General features: G+C 47.8%; 1 long non-coding RNA gene across 1 annotated transcript; it reads right to left on the bottom strand.

Moving 5' to 3' along the window:
• Positions 1-13,787: 13,787 nt before the first annotated feature.
• On the bottom strand, positions 13,788-17,450 carry LOC145525468 (uncharacterized). The gene is made up of 2 exons (XR_014068229.1): positions 15,957-17,450; positions 13,788-15,627 (listed from the first exon to the last, which is right to left on the bottom strand). It is a non-coding gene; the product is annotated as an uncharacterized LOC145525468 (long non-coding RNA).
• Positions 17,451-17,574: the final 124 nt, after the last annotated feature.

Here is a 17,574-nt window from a genome sequence, read left to right as displayed (position 1 = left end):
CTCTGTTTCCTCATCCAGAACGTTCTTCATCTGCCACACAGTAGGTGGCAGGAGTGGTGTGTGTCCACATGCATGTGTGTGTGAGCATGCATGCAAATATACATCTGAATAAATATATAAATCTATATCTGAAACAACCTAGAAAGTAGACAAGAAGCAAGCAGATTGTTGGGTAAAAAGCAATTTGGTTGAACAATGAGATACAACTGCTTACCTGCTAAACAAACAAACAAAAATTCAAGCTGACACCCCACAATGCTTGCCAGGATGAGGAACAACTGGAATTTTCATACACCGCTGAGGGCAAGTAAAATGGTACAGTCACTTTAGAAAATAGTTTGGCAGCTTCTTATAATGGTTAAATGTATGCATCCCACATGACCCAGAAATCTCATTGTTAGGTATTTACAAAAAGAAATGAAAGATTGTATTCAGACTAAGACCCATGCAAAAATTTTCATAGAAGCCTTATTTTTAATAGCAAAAAACTGGAGACAATCCAAACATTCAGCAAGAGATGAATGGTTAAGCACAGTGTGGTATTTTCATACAATAGAATACTACTAAAAATGAGATAGCTGCTTGGTTTAAGCAAAAAAAAGAAAAAAAAGGACGACTCTCAAAAACATTTGACCAAGAAGACAGACACAGAATGGTATATAATATGTAAGTCCATTTATATGAAATTCTAGAGCAGACACACATAAAGTAATTATAGAGAGCAGATCATTGATTGACTGGGGATGGATGGCTTGATTACAAAGAGGCACAAAAGAACTTTCTGGGGTGGTGGAAATGTTCAATCTATTATCAATGTCAATATCAATCAATATCCTGATCGTATGGTTGTTATATGGGTATACATATTATTTTTCAGAATTTAAACTCTACACGTAAAAATCTGCATTTTACTGTATGCAATTATACTTCAAAGACCCTGATGCTGGGAAAGATAGAAGGCAGGAGGAGAAGGGGGTGACAGAGGATGAGATGGTTGTATGACATCATCAACTCAATGGACATGAGTTTGAGCAAACTCTGGGAGACAGTGAAGGACAGGGAAGCCTGGGATGCTGCAGTCCATGGCGTCATGAAGAGTCGGACACGACTGAAGTACTGAACAACAGCAATGCTGATGCGACAAAGTTGGTTGAAATGGTATTTCTGGCCCCTGTTTTTTCAAGTATTATTAATTTTTATGTACCATGCGGTGCTCTTAAAATGTTAAAAGGTATATTTTAGCTTTTACTGCTATCTCTTTACTCTCCATTCCCATCGCTAGTATTTTGGGCTTTTAATTTCTAAATAATTTTCCAGCAATTATGCATTTGCCTGACAAAGTTAGGACACATTTTAAAGTTTTTTTCCAGGTTTCAAATGAATCAACTGAAAGGAATTTAGTTGGAAATGAATGTTTACAGCCATTAGTTCATGTCTTGATAAGGTCATTGGACCCTGGGGTGATTTTGCAATTTTCATATGCATTTTGAAAGCAATTTTGTCTGCTTTCTAGGTTGTTTCATTTTAAAAATTCATTTTCAGTCATCCATGTCCGCTTACCTATTTAGCTATGTTTTTCACAAATTCCACAGAATATTTCCCCTCTCTTAGAGAGGGAGACAGAACTGACAGCTCATAGAAACGCTGCCAAACAAGCCGAGCGGTCATAATGGACTGAAAACAGATCAGGACGTTAAATTAAAAAACAAAAACCCGAACTCTGAGACAGGACTATAAAAATGCAAATGTATTGCAACACAAATGCATAAAAATGATTTATTTACAAAGTTCCCAAATTCTGTCACTTGTTTGCTCTGACCTTGAGCAAGTTTAACCTCCTCCAGCCTTATTTACTGGCCTGAAAAGTGGGGACTAATAATAGAACCTACATCATGGATTATCAGGAAGATTAAATGAGAAAATTCATGTGAAAGTCTAGAGCCCAGTGTTAGGCATATACTAGACATTTAATAAATAGTTGGGAAGATCTGCTGGAGAAGGGATAGGCTACCCACTCCAGTATTCTTGGGCTTCCCTTGTGGCTCAGCTGGCAACAATCTGCCTGCAATGTGGGAGACCTGGGTTTGATCCCTGAGTCAGGAAGAGCCCCTGGAGAAGGGAAAGGCTACCCACTCCAGTATTCTGGCCTGGAGAATTCCATGGACTGTATAGTCTGTGGGGTCACAAAGAGTCGGACATGTCTGAGCGACTTAAAAAAAAAATGTTATTATTATTATTATTACCTCTATGGAAGAAAAAAGCACTGAGTGGACATGTTATCAGTCTTTTTGATCACATCTCCTGGGGTCATACTGAGGGTGTGGCTCAATGGCTGAGGGCTTACAAGGTGATTTTGTGGAGGGGCTGGTATAAGGAAAAGGAAGGATAGTTGCAAGACTGGGGGTCCCCAGAGGGTTAACATTAAGAGAGCTTTATGTCTTACGTCTGCAAGTTCTGAATCCATCCATTAGCCACTTAACAATCGACTGATTCCTCAGTGTCCCATGGATATAGATCAAGGATCTTGCTCACAGGCTGATGGGTAGATGACACCAGGGTGGACATAGAGCCTGAGTGGCCTCGAAGCTCACGTCCACCCCTCAGGTCAAAGAGGAGGTTCAGAGGCTGAAGCTGCCTTGAAAAACTCTTGGGCAAAGCCAGGCTGGGACCTGGCCCTGGTCCCTAGTCTGAGCAATGCTTCCTGGCACCTGTGACCTTAGTAGCCCAGGGTAGAAAATACTGGGGTGACCCTAAGAGGGGAGCAGTCACCTTCACCTGGGTAGTAGTGGCTTTGAAGTGTGACAGGGACAAGATGGGGAGGAGTGGGACACACCTGGAGGAAGAAGGGCTGTCCAGGTGGTGAGACGCGGAAGCGGGAGAACAAAAGATGTATCTGGGAAACACTGAGTACCCTTCCTGGTATCGTGGGACTTTCCCGCCCATCCCACAAGGGCTTCCTGGAGGAGAAGGAATTTCAGGGCTGACACCAGGATCTCTCTGGTGATAGAGGAAACCACACCTAGCGATTCTTAGCTGCTACCCGGACTCGAATTTCTCCTCCCCGCCTACCTCTTCTCTCCCCAGGCACACTTACTGGAAGTGGGGCTTCTCAGGACTGAGGTAACAGAAGCGATCCTCACTGGGCAAGTTGCAGATTCGCTGGCAGTGCAAGGAAGGGCAGGCCCAGTGGGAGGGGCTGACCTGAATGGACCACCTGGAGGGCCCCAGATGCCTGTCCCTGCCCCTCCGTCTTAGAGGTGGCCCAGAGGCGGAAGGCGGAAGGCGAGGCGAGTTGACGCACACTTGGTCAAAGTCAGGGCTGGGAACCCCTGCCCTTCTCAGCTAAGCAGTTCCTTCCGTATCCCCACTGGTGGATTTGTGAGTTAGTGGCAAGAGTCTTCCAGGCTGGGTCACTAGCTACCACTGGGCTATAAGTCCTCTAAGGGGTGGGATTTCCCAGATTCTGGTGCTGACCCTCAGACATCCCAGACTCTCAGTAAGCGTTTGCTTACCTGTTACTCTGTACATAACCTGTTACAGTAACCACCTGTTCCTCTTGGGCTAGGCGCTGACACCTGGGGGATTGATTTTACTCTCGCGGTGGTCTTGGGAAGTAGGCGGCATTATTGTTCCCATTCTCCAGAGGAGGAAAGAGGCCCAGAGAGGGGAGGTGTCCCAGACAGCAGCTTGCTCGAGGTCAGGTGGAGATGGACTCTGGACGGAAATCCCAGCAGACGGGCTCAGAGCCTCCCCTGGCTGCCCTCCCACTCCTCCTTCCCGGGGTCAGGCCCCCCTGCTCCTGGGGCCTGGCTCTGGCCAAGCTGAGGGAGGCTTTTAGAAACGATTCCAGGCAGAGGAAGGCCAAAGAAACAACTCATAGGAGTTGGACTGAGAGGTCCTTTTTGGTGATGGGAAAAAAGGCTGATGGTCTTATACTTGAAATGGAAAGCCGGTTTTCCTTCATCCTCCCCCCTCCACCCCTCTTCAGGCTACTTTTGGGGGAGGGGGGAGCTGGAACAAGATGACAGACAACTTGAAGCAAATGCTGGTGGGGAGATGGGGCAAGAGGAGACAGGAGGACTCCTCCCAGGGGGCCTCCTTCTCTGACCAGTAGAAGCTGACTTGGAGGAGTGGTGGGCGCCCCTGTTGATGCTTCATCCTAAAAGGCCTGAGCATGGGTATGAGTGCGGTGCCTGGAATTTCTGAAGTCTGTATCTGCTATGATTGGGTGTGGCTGTTCGTTTCCACCCTTCTGGGGTTAAGGACATAGGGAGGGAGATGAAGTCATGGTTTATGAGAGCTTCAACTACATGGCTTTGGAAAGATGTAACGTAAAATGCGGATAAAATGTTTTTGCACGACAGTGGCAATAATACAAAGTCCCTCAGTTAAAATAAAATCTTCAGAGTTGCCCTGTTTCCTAGAGTTGGAGGAGCTAAGTGAGCTGTTAACTGGGAATTGTAAACCTGCCACATGGTACTGTTGCTTAGGCTGTTAAATAGAAATACCTGCCTTTTATATGCATACACTGCTGTTTTCATGCATCCGAATTTCTAATTTCTGCTGGGGATTCTAAAGACGATTGTGCTGCTTTCTCTACATTCACAGTGATTATAACTTTAAATCTTTTATCTGTATCCTGTAACAACGTCATCCTGTGTTCTTTAAACGGTAGTGCTGGAAAACGCACCTGAAAATCAATAACATTGGAAAGGAAGTGAGATGTGATAAAATGTTATGAAGAAGACCAAACCACTGGCAGGAAATACTGCACTGTTAATTTAGCTGAGAGCGTGCTGTGAAATATTAGAAATAATGCTGGGAAAATAAAAAGTGGCGTTGAAGCAAAAATATACCACAATGGGGGTAGATTTATGCAAGCACACCCCATCCACTTTGCATTCATTTCTGTGTTGAAATTAGTCTGGAATTATGCACATTTTGAATCATGCAAGGTCTTCAGGAACACATGCTTTGCATAAAATGCGACTGTCCTGGGCTTATCAGTGGGTGGGGGAATGGTCAGTTATTCTAGGATTTTCTTAGAGGAGGCAAATTTCTCTTTCTGTCTTGGCTTGGGCCTTGGTGACTTCACTTGTAAAATGGGACAGGCTGGCTTATCTCGCTCTATTAGACTTTGTAGAAATAGGCACCATCATTTTCTGCCTTGAAGGTGTCTTTTCGGAGACCGAGTCCACAGCATGCCCTAAACCCATCTTGATTCGTTGTGAGACTGACTTTTCAAATACAAGGTGCCGTAGTGGGTCCCTCACTTATCCAGGTGGGATTCATCCAGGTGGGATGATCCCTGGAGACAAAATCCCGTTATCTCCACCCCTATAGTCCCACCAAGATGTGCCCTGGTGGGGCCAGGTGGGGGCCGATTGAAAAGGTCCAGGGATGGGCGGGAGAAAGCCGGGTGTGATGGGGACCTGGCACCACTAGAGGGCAGCACCAGCACACGGCTGAGGCGGCCTCTCCCAGGGCCTGGCCGAGAGGGAAGGCTTCCCTCCAGTCACTGCAGCCCTCGGGCGGGGCCCGGCCCAGTTCTGAATGCAAGTGACACCAATGCGGGAGATCGGGACACCCCAGGACCCTGCTCTTATGAGGGTTACATCCTCTTGGAGGAGACAAGATAAACATGTAAGCGCATCATAAACAAGGCTCTTTCAAGTGCAGTAACCAGCAATGTGCGTGCGTGTGCTGTGTCTGACTCTTTGCGACCCCATGGACTGCAGCCTGCCTGGCTCCTTTGTCGGTGCAATTTTACAGGCAAGATTACTGGAGTGGGCTGCTGTTTCCTACTCCAGGGAAGGAGCAATAAAGTGATGCAAATAAAATAGTGATGGAGGAGGCTCCTGCAGGGGCCTTCCCAGGTGGTGCTAGTGGCAAAAAACCCGCCTGCCAACGCAGGAGACATAAAAGAGATGCAGTTTCCATCCCTGGGGCGGGAAGATGCCCGGAGAAGGAAATGGCAACCCACTCCAGGACTCTTGCCTGGAGAATCCCATGGACAGAGGAGCCTGGCGGGTTACAGTCCGTGGGGTCACAGAGTCGGACACGACTGAAGCCCCTTAGCAGGCGCACAGGAACCAGCTGAGGAGGACTGCCTGGGGAGGTGACAGCGTGAGCCCAAATGGGGAGGAAGGGCAGTGATCTGAAGGTCTAGGTGCACATGGGTACCGAAGGGGTCTGCCTGGGGGCCTCCAGAGGGCCTGCGGAAGCTTCCTCACAGATGAGAACACGGAGGAAGCCAGAGGCCAAGGCACAGACTCAGGGTCACAGTAAGTCAGGGACAGTTCAGTTCAGTTTAGTTGCTCAGTCGTGTTCAACTCTTTGCGACCCCATGGACCGCACGCCAGGCCTCCCTGTCCATCACCAACTCCCGGAGTTCACCCAAACCCATGTCCATTGAGTCGGTGATGCCATCCAACCATCTCATCCTCTGTCGTCCCCTTCTCCTCCTGCCCTCAATCTTTCCCAGCATCAGGGTCTTTTCATATGAGTCAGCTCTTCACATCAGGTGACCAAAGTATTGGAGTTTCAGCTTCAGCATCAGTCCTTCCAATGAACATCCAGGACTGATTTCCTTTAGGATGGACTGGTTGGATCTTCTTGCAGTCCAAGGGACTCTCAAGAGCCTCTCCAACACCACAGTTCAAAAGCATCAATTCTTTGGTGCTCAGCTTTCTTTATAGTCCAACTCTCACACCCATACATGACCACTGGAAAAACCATAGCCTTGATGAGACGGACCTTTGTTGGCAATGTAATGTCTCTGCTTTTTAATATGCTGTCTAGGCTGGTCATAAGAAAAGTTAGGGACAGGGCTGACAAAAACCTCCACCCCACACCCACCATCCCTATTCCTGAGCATAATTCCCGTCGGGAGAGAGGGCAGGGCTCATTACTTGCGCTCAGACGCGTCCCCTCCCTCTCTGGGCTCAGCTTTCTCGGTTATGATAGGCAGGGTGAGTCCTGATCCCCGAGCTGCCTGTTCTGTTAGCCTCCTGGGACACCTGATTTCTAGTTCCTGAGCACCCTCTTGTGGGCAATTGCAGAATTACATGTTCAGCGGGAAAGGATCATGCGAGAATGGTGAGCTTCAACTTGAGAAGCTGGGGGATGTTAAGGGATCACGGAGTGGGTGTTTAATTTGCATGTGTGTGCACACATGCATTCCTGTGCACACGTGTGTGTATGTATTTGTGCGCATGTCTGTGTGTGCTGGCTTGTGGGTGCCATCGCTCATGCCTGTCTCTATCTGCTTGCGCTGGTTTATGGGTGCACAGGTACCTGTTTGTCTGTGCCTGCATCTCTGTGCCTTTCTGTGTGTCTGTCTGTATGTGTGTGCACACGTTCATGTGAGTGTGTGTTTTGGTACCTGGGACTTACAGGCTGATAGAGAAGCCCCTGTCTTTCTCACAAAGGTCCAACCACCCTCCTTGCAGCCAACTTCCTCCCCCCTTGTTCTGTTCCCCCCAGCCCCCCGTCCCTGAGTTTCCCTACTCTGGGATCTCACGCTCCTCCCTCACTTCTCAGCTGCACTATTTCAACAACCTTCTGTGGCTACTTTTTTCTCTTTTGTGTCACTTGAGCCTCGTTTGAATGTCACAGACTGTGGCTTAAGAAGTGATTTTCCTTTACTCTACCCACCCTAATCATTGGATTTACACCCCTTGAGTGCGGTTGGCCCCCCAGGGCTCTGTTGTGGGGTAGCAGGAACCAGGAAACCAGTGCCCAGTGATGCTGCGGAGGGCGGAGCAGAACCAGGCACGTGGTCGCTTGGACTCAATGGTGGGTCCCAGGAAATGCTCCGAGTTCCTCATGCAGCTGTGTCATTTCATTTGGTTTATGTGATAACCCTTCAAGCATAGGAAAAAGAAAGTGAAAGTCGCTTAGTCGTGTCTGACCCCACGGACTGTAGCCCGCCGGGCTCCTCTGTCCACGGGGATTCTCTAGGCAGGAATACTGGAGTGGGTCGCCATGCCCTCCTCCAGGGGATCTTCCCAACCGAGGGACCGAACTCAGGTCTCCCACATTGCAGGAGGATTCTTTACCGTCTGAGCCACCAGGGAAGCCCAAGCAAGCATATGCAAGGTGGGACTTATTATCCCCATTTTACAGATGAGGACCTTGAGGCCCAGACCAAAGAGATCTCAAAAACAGTCCTGCAGGAACTACTGAAGCAACGTGCAAACTTTCCGATCCAATATTCATATCCCCTCTAAGAGATAGTCTCTATCACCTTCTTTAAAAGACAAGGAACTCGAGACTTTAAAACATGAAGGGAGTGCCTGATATGGCACAGCTGATCAACAGCAGAGGCAGGATCTGAACTCTGCCCCGGGGTTCAGGCTCCACCGCTCAAGCATCACGGCAGTTATGAGGGCTCCCTGACGGTCGCTGGCCCAAGGTCTTTGAGCTATACCCTGTCCCCTCACGACACATCCAGGGCTTATTTCCTAGGAATGTTCTGGAACCCGAGGGGTGAGGGCAGGCTTTATTTCTGGGTCCTCTGTTTCTCTCCCAGAGCTGAGAGTGGGTGAGTCATGTTACCTGTGCCACTTTCAGGAGCTGCTGGATGGGGGCTGAGCATTAATTATGCGAGAACCTCGCTGCAGTGTGCCTAATTGCCTGATAACCATAATTGAATCTTATGGATTACACCAACGTTATTGCAGGGAGCAGTTTCAGGCAGTTAATGCAAAGCCGCACTCACATTGTGATACTTGCTTCCTCTCTCCCAGTTGGCCTGGTTGTGAGCTCTTTCCTGGGGACTGGCCAAGGGGTGGAAGGGCAGTCAGGGGGTGAGAAATAGCACAAATAATATTTCACTCCCTGACTCCCCGGGGGTGCCATCTTCTTTGCCAAAAAAAACGTCTGTCTGGCAGATGGGATTGTCATTTTGTAATTGAGAAGGTGGCATCGAGAGGTTGAGAGCCTCTCCTGATTTCATTCTTGATCGTTGCTAGAGATCTTTACCCACATCACCTGGGACCTCCTAGCGAGGCAGACTCTGGGGTCCCACCCTGTGCCTACTGACTCAGAACCTGCATTTTAATAAGATCCTCAGGTGATTCGCTTGCAATGCTGTACTTTGAGAGGCCCTGGGCCCTGGTTTAGATGGTTTTCATCCTTTCTGTGGAAACAGCGTTTTGATGTTCCATTGGGAAACAACCCATCCCCGCCTTCCCCCAGCCTGTAAAGCTTGGGAGGGACCCTTACCACCCCCGCTACTTTCACCCCCTCAGGCACAGTGGTTGCTTCAGGGGAGAACAGTTGACCCCAAGCCCAGTGGGTGAGTTATCTCCAACCTGTTTCAGGCACTATTGAGAAAGATGTGCGTGATCAAATTATTTAGTGATAATCTTCTGTTCCTGTCCTTGCCATTGCTTGCAGTGGGTAAGTATTCCTTCCCACACTGGCAGTGGTGGCCTTGAGCACCTGACTTGTTCTGGACAGAATGTGGGTAGAAGTCACTGTGCCTGTTCCTAGCTTGTCCTGAAAAGAGCAACCTTATGTTCCTGCTTACCCCTCTTCAGCTCCTGACTTCCGCCATGAGAAGGGTGTTCCCCAGATGGCCATGGTCTTTGTCTGGAGTCCAGGGTGGAGAATATAGAGCAAACCAAAACCAATCTGAAGACTTGAGTCCAGCCTAATTCAGCTGAAATTAGCCAACCCCCTGAAAGTGAAAGTTCTAGTTGCTCAATAGTGTCTGACTCTTTGTGAGTCCATGGACTGTAAGCCCACCAGGCTTCTCTGTGCATGGAATTCTCCAAGCAAGAATACTGGAGTGGGTTGTCATTCCCTTCTCCAGGGGGTCTTCCCGTCCCATGGATCAAACCTGGGTCTCCCCTGCATTGCAGGCAGATTATTTACCATCTGAGCCACCAAAGGAAGCCATGAATATGAAAAAGGATTGTTTCTGTAAGCAACTGAGATTTTGTGGGTTGCTTGTTACACAGCATCATTGCAGCAGACACCTGATGATTAAAAATAGAGATGATTTCTTTCCATAGAGGTTGCTGAGCTGAATTTGGACTAGGAGGTGCAGAACTCATCTAACAGTGAAACTGGCAGAGAGGGAAACAGAGCTAAGCTAGCATGAGGATCCTAAGCATGATCCTAAGCATCATCATGATGATGAGGATCCTAAGCATGAGGATCCTAAGCATGATGGCGGCTTGGTTTCCATGCATGGCCTGACTCGAATTAGTCAGGACTCTTAACTCCACTGGTCTTAACCAAGAGGGGAATTAGTGGCTCATATAAGCCAAAAGTCCAGAGATCACCAGTTTCAGATGTGGCTTGATCCAGGAGCCTACTGATGGATCAGAATCTTTGTTTTTCCATTCTGTTTCCTGTTTTGTTCTTTTCATGTGGTGACTGGTTCCCCTTGTTATATAGCACAATGGTTTCCTCATTCAGGTCTAACAGGAGAGAGAGTTTCTCCTGGAGGTGTAGAAGCTTCTTTCCTAGGAGTTGGCAGCAAATATTGTCCTCAAGTCTCAATGCCTCTGGGGTCACACATCTTAGAGGCTGGAGAGATGGAATATGCTGAGTAACCTAAGACAGTTAGGAGGGGAGTAAGTCAGCTTCATTGAACCACATGGATCTTCAAGAGACAGTTGGGACTTTGGGACCAGGGTGAGAGGATCCTAGCCAGCCAGGGGAATGCTGGCTAGGAAGATGTGTTTGTTTCCTGGAGCTGCTATAACAAATTACCGTGGACTTGCAGGCTTAAAACAACAGAATTTTTTTTTTTTTTTTGGTTTGGGGGTCTGGAAGTCTAAAATCAAGGTATTGACAAGGTTGGTTTCTTTAGGGGCTTCTGAGAGAGAATCTGCTTTATGCTTCTCTCTAGCTTCTGGTGGTGGCCAGAAACGCTTGTGTTCCTTGGGCTGCAGTCTCTGCCTCCTCTGTCCTCACCCTATGTTCTCCGTGTGTGTGTGTGTGTGTGTGTGTGTGTGTGTGTGTTCACAGGGCCTTCTTATAGAGACACCACGGGTTATTTGGATTTAGGGCCCACCCTAATCCAGTGTGACCTCATGTCAATGAATTACATTTGCAAATAACCTATTTCCAAACAAAGTCACATTCTGAAGTTCCGGATGGCTGTGAATTTTGGGGGAAATGCTGTTCCACCCAGTACAGAAGACTACCAGCAAATGCTCACCCGATTATAATTCTTTTATACAAAAATAGGACTATAATATCCTTTCTGTTGAAACTTTTTTCAGTTTGAGATAATTTTAGACTTACAAAAAAGTTGCAAAAATAGTACAGAGTACTCTTAATATCCTTCACTTAACTTTCCCTAACGTTAACATCTTGCATAACCACAATGCAGGTATCAAAACTAAGAAATGAACATTGGTTCAATACTGTTAACTAACTTACACTCTTTAGTCAGATTTCACTGGCTTCTCCATGAGTAACCTTTTTCTGTTCTGGGATCCAATTTACGATCGACACTGCATTTAAGTCTCAGGTCCACTTAGTTGTCTCCGGTCAGGGATGGAGCTTCAGTCCTTCTTTGTGTCTCTCAACAATTTTGAAGAGTACAGGTCACGTATATAGTAGAATATTCCTCTGTTTGGTTTTGTCTGCTGTTTTTTGGTCATGATTAGATTGAGATTGTGCATTGTAGGCGTTAGTTCAGTTCAGTCGCTCAGTCGTGTTCGACTCTTTGCAACCCCATGGACTGCAGCACGCCAGGCCTCCCTGTCCATCACCAACTCCCGGACTTTAGGCATTATAGGTGTGAATAACCCCCATTTTTTTTTTTTAAGATTTTTGATGTGGACCATTTTTTAAAAAGTCTTCACTGTACTGTTACAATATTGTTTCTGTTTTATGTTTTCGTTTTTTGACTGTGTAGCATTTGGGGGCTTAGCTCCCCAACCAAGGGTTGAGCCTGAACCCCCTGCATTGGAAGGCCAAGTCTTAGCCACTGGACTGGGAAGTCCCAGTGATGTATTTTTCCCAGCGGGTACGCATTACCCATGTGTCACGTTACAGGCGATGTTAACATTGATCACTTGGTTTAGGTGGCAGCTGCTGGATTTCTCTCCTATAAACTATCTTTTCCTTTGTAATTAATAAGTATCTTGGGGGTAGGAGATATACTTTGAGACTACCCCATTTATTAGTTGGAATTCTGCTATGAAAAAATGATTCTCCCTGATCCCTGCTGGTTTTATACCCTCTGCCCACACTTAATAATTCTCAAATATCTACCTTTGCTCAGTATTCCATGTGTGGTATATCATGATTATTACTTAATCATTTCTCAATTGCTAGTCTTTATGTACTCAACATAATGTACTCAATTCCAAACAACACTGCAATGAATGTACTTGTATTGATGGTGACCCCTTTCTGGGAGTGTTTTTGAAGGCTATCATCCTAAAATACAAAGTCTGAGGTCAGAAGTATGAGCAGTTTAAGTTTTTAACAGACATTGCCAAATTGTCCCTCAATGAGACTGTTACAGGTAACAATACCGTCCATAGTGTACGAGAGTCACTCACTAGGTCACGCATTCCGATGGCTTGCCGTTGCCCAGGCTGTGCAGAGGGTGCCCGGTGGAGACACGATGTTCCTCTGCAGCCCTCCAGGGCCTTCACAATCTTAGCACTCTCTTCCTGGTCTCTTTATTTTCTTTCCCATCTCATCTTCTTTAGCATCAATAAATTCCATACTGTTTTAGAACAGTGTTGCTTTTTCTGAGAGCTAATTTACATAAAATTCACTCTTTTAAAGTGTACAGTTTTGTGGGTTTTTAGTATGTGTATAAGGTTGTGTAACCATCACCCTTATTTTGTTCTAGAACATTTTCAGCATCCCACAAAGAAACCCCAACACCACTAACCTTCACTCCCCATGACCCCCTGCCTCTAGACCATGGCAAACAATAATCTGTTTTCTGCCTCTGTGATTTTGCCCATTCTAGACACTTCACATAAATGGAATCATGCAATACGTGGGTTCTTTCATTTGGCATAACGTTTTCAGGGTTCATCCATACTGTAGTGTGTGAATCAGTATTTCACGCCTTGTTCTCTTGGGTATATGCCTAAGAGAAAAAATTCTGGATCCTATGGTGACTTTAACTTTTTGAGGAAATGCCCAACTGTTTTCCAAAGTGGCTGCACCATTTTGCATCCCCACCAGCAATGTATGAGGCTTCCAATTTCTCTGTGTCCTTGTCAACACTTGTCACTGTCTGTCTTTTTGATGGTAGCCATCCCGGTGGGTGTGAAGTGGTATCGCACTGTGATTTTGATTTGCCTTTCCCCGATGACTGATAATGTGTATGTGTGTGTGCTAAGTTGCTTCAGTTGTGTCTGACTCTCTGTGACCCCATGGGCGGTAGCCCGCCAGGCTCCTTTGTCCCCGATTCTCCAGGCGAGAATGCTGGAGGGGGCTGCCACGCCCGCCTCCGGGGGAATCTTCCCAATCCAGGGATCAAAATCTGTATCTCTTACATCTCCTGCATTGGCAGGCAGGTTCTTTACCACTAGTGCCACCTGGGAAGCCTAATGATGGTGAACCTCTTTTCACAGACTTGCTGGCTATTTGAATATCTTCTTTGGAAAAATGTCTGTGGAGACTTTCCCCCTTTTTAAAGTTGGATTATCATGTTTATTGTTGAGTTGTAAAGGTTTTTTTTGTATATTCTGCACAACAGGCCTTTGTTAGATATGTGATTTGTAATTATTTCCTCCCATTCTGAGGGTTGTCTTTTCACTTTCTTAATAATACCCTTTGAAGCACAAAAGTTTTAAATTTGATGAAGTCCAGTTTATTTTTTTCTTTTGTTGCTTGTGTTTTTTGTCGTGTCCAAAGAAGCCATCGCTTCATACAAGGTCATGAGGATTTACAGCTACGTGTGGATCAGTGTATGTCTTTCTTTTTTTCGGTGGCTGTATCGTGTGGCTTGTGGGATTGTACTTCTCCAACCAGGGATTGAACCCCAGGTCACTGGCGGTGAGTTCACCAAGTCCTAACTGTTGTACTACCAGGGAACTGCCACAGAGCAGTGTGTTTTTTAAATAAAAAAATTTTTTTGACCACTCATGGGACAAAAACATTATGAATTGTGACCCAACATTCCCATACGTGCATATATTCCCATATATGTCTTTATGTTCCATGAAGTTCTGTAAGACAACAGCCTTCCTATTGTTTATTCTATTTCACTAAAAATAGAATGGGTCTGCTGCTGCTAAGTCGCGTCAGTCGTGTCCGACTCTGTGCGACCCCATAGACGTCAGCCCACCAGGCTCCGCCGTCCCCGGGATTCTCCAGGCAAGAACACTGGAGTGGGTTGCCATTTCCTTCTCCAGTGCATGAAAGGGAAAAGTGAAAGTGAAGCCGCTCAGTCGTGTCCGACTCTTAGCGACCCCATGGACTGCAGCCTACCAGGCTCCTCCGTCCATGGGATTTTCCAGGCAAGAGTACTGGAGTGGGGTGCCATTGTCTTCTCCAATAGAATGGGTCAAGACCCACTAAATTTTATTTTTGAACATTTGGCTGTGCTGGGCCCTAGTTGCGGCAGGTTCTTCAGTCTTCATTGCAGCAGGCGGGATCTAGTTCCCTGACCAGGGATCAATCTGGACCCCCTACCCTGGGAGTGCAGAGTCTTAGTCACTGGACCACCAGGGAAGTCCCAAAACCCATTAAATTGATCCTGTGACCCATTTATTGACTAGGACCTGCAGGTTGAAAAACCACTACTTATGTGCTGACAAAAATGTTTTTGTGTGCCTGACCTTATTACGGTCTCCCCAAGGCAAACGTGTGAAGCAGTCAATACTGTGTCTCTTTTAAAGATGAGAGACTGAGGCTTAGAGAGGTTGTGACTTCCGGTCACAGAGCTGGTCCGCACAGGACTAATCTGTGCCTGTACGTTTCCATCTTTGCACCCAATCTCCCTGCTATGCTTTCCACACATTCATGTGCTTAAGAATCCCCTGGGGTGGCTTGTTAAAAATGCTGATTTCTAACCTGAAACCGCAGAGATTCTGACTGTAATTTAAGATGCATATCCTGGCTCAGAAGACAGCAAGTAGTGTATTTAAAATGGATAAGCAGCAAGGACCTAGTGTATAGCACAGGGAACTCTGCCCAATATTATTGGCAGCCTGGATGGGAGGGGAGCTTGGGGGAAAATGGATACCTGTGTATGTATGGCTGAGTCCCTCACTATTCACCTGAAACTACCAGCATTGTTAATTGGCTATACTCCAATACAAAATAAAAAGTTAAAAAAAAAAGAAAAAAAGGCAGTGAGTAGCTGTGAGTTTGCGGAAGGGGCTCTGAACTAGGAATCAGGAGGCCCAGCTCTCTGCTTGCTAGCCCTGGGATGGGCTCCAAGGATGTTCCCCATGACTGACTGAACGCCTCCTGCTCTGGCCGGGGGAGACGGCAGGCTGGGAGAGGTGGCAGGGGACAGGGACGCGGCCAGCCCTGGAGCTCAGGAACTCTCACTTCACTGAGCACGCTTCTGAGGTGACAGGACATTTTTGCGGTTGTAGACTGGTGAGTGGGCTGTAGCTAAGAAGTGATGTTTTGCTTGCCTCAGCAGTATCTCTTCATTCTCTTAAACACTGAGCCAACCTAAACAGATAGGGAGATTTCGTGTAATAATTTGATTTTAACATTTCTTGAAAAGTCAGAAGATCTGGTGGCCTAAGCTTTGCTGCACAAAAGCTGGTGGCTTAGGATTGCTGTACAACCCAGGAGGGCTGGGCTGGAGTTGGGCCTGCCGCAGTGGGGTGGACCACAGTCCCCACCACTCCCTATTGTCTCCCTGCCCACCGACTCCTGTATAGGTTGCCTCGACCCTGCGGGCCCCCTGCCACCGACTCCATGGCCCAGAGGCCCTCCCGGCCCTGGCTCTGAAGGGGTGGATTTCCCCAGCGGCGGGCTGACCCACACGTGGACACCTGTCAGCTTTCTCTCCATTCTCTTCTCAACTTTCTCTCTTTGTTCCCTTTGCCTGTTCGGTGCGCTTTTCTCAAAGAGATGGCTCTGGTGATATGGAAAACCCACAGGCTCTGGAGTTAGGCAGTGCTGGGCTTCAATGCCAGTCTCCTCCTTTGCTTACTCATGGACCTCGGGGAAGTTATATTACTTCCCAGTTTTCCCACCTATAAAATAAGGGGAACACTCTTCACCTGCTGCTGCTGTGTCCTTCCACGAGGAGGGAGCATCCACTCAGGTAACATTCTTGGCTCCCCATCCCAGTCTTCCCGGGGGTGGTTTGTAAACGGTGAACTTGGGACAGTGTGCAGCCCAGCCCCTTCCCCCCTTCTCTTTGGGGATCTGCCCACCTGCAGAAAGCTGTTCCGTTCAGAATTAGGAAACCACAGGACCTGAGGCATACTGTCCTGAATCAGCTGTGTGTGTGTTCCCGGGCGCGTGCTGTACTCAGTCATGTCCAACTCTTTGCGGCCCCGTGGACTATAGCCCGCCAGGCTCCTCTGCCCGTGGAAATTTCCAGGCAAGGATTCTGGAGTGGGTTGCCATTTCCTACACCATGGGATCTTCCCAACCCAGGGACCGAACCCACGGCTCTTGCGTCTCCTGCATTGGCAGGCAGATTCTTTACCACTGAGCCACCTGGGAAGCCCCCTGAATCAGCTTTACCAACATTAAAGAGGCCCTTCAAAATTCTTCTGCCTAAGTCAATCTCTCTGGTGGCTCTGAAGAGGGGCTGGGAAGAGGGCTCCTGTTTACTGCGTTCCCTCAGACCCCCCTCAAATACCAATTCTTTTGGGAGTAATTGTGAAGGGCAGCGCCCGTCACATAGCAGGTGCTCAATAAATGGCAACTGTTATTTTTTAAAAAATATTCCTCCTCCTGTTTAGTTACTCATCTAGAAGTAGGAAAGCAGGGAGCATTCCCCGAGGGTGGGTTCAAAGCAGCAGGAAGAAATAGAGAGATAAGGAGGGGAAAGCAGCCTTGATAATACTTCATTGGGAAGCTGCCTTGCAAGTCCTTATAAGTGTATGCAAATCGCATGCAAATCCCACACATACTGATGAGCAGCCCTCCTCAGGAAGTCTGAGTGAATGCGGCCCTGGGGAAAATCTGGGTGGAGGTCCCTGAATTTCAGGGAGTTTGTGGTCAGAACCAGGGAAGCCTTTGCCTGGGAATGGGGTACAGAGGGCGGCGGGTGGAGGGTGGTGGTGGTGGGCAGCAATGACTGCGGTGAACAGGGTGGGGCTGGGGGTCGAGAGGCCCATGAGGGTGGAGACGGGCTCCTAGGGCAGGAGGGAGATCAAGCTCAAGGGCCGCCTTGCAGCCCTGCACCAGCACCCGGACCTGCACCCCGTGCCCCTCCACCTCACTCATCAGGCAGATGATGGGGCTCCTCCAGGGCCCCGGTCCACGCCTTCACTGCCCCTACAGCTTAGAAAGACAGCGCGGGACGCCAGAACAGGCCCCGGGGCTTCGGTGTCAGACAGACCCCAGTGCCCTCCAGCTGTGTGATTTGTGGGCCAGTTACGGGGCCCCGGGTTCCGCCTCTGCAGAATGGGTTAGCAGTAGTCTCTCCCTCAC

This window comes from Giraffa tippelskirchi, chromosome 11 (genome assembly GCF_054371585.1).
Source record: "Giraffa tippelskirchi isolate mGirTip1 chromosome 11, T2T-mGirTip1v1.2.pri, whole genome shotgun sequence".
NCBI lineage: Eukaryota > Metazoa > Chordata > Mammalia > Artiodactyla > Giraffidae > Giraffa > Giraffa tippelskirchi.
The sequence above is the reverse complement of the archived record's forward strand: the minus strand, read 5'-3'. Positions and strand labels throughout refer to the sequence as shown.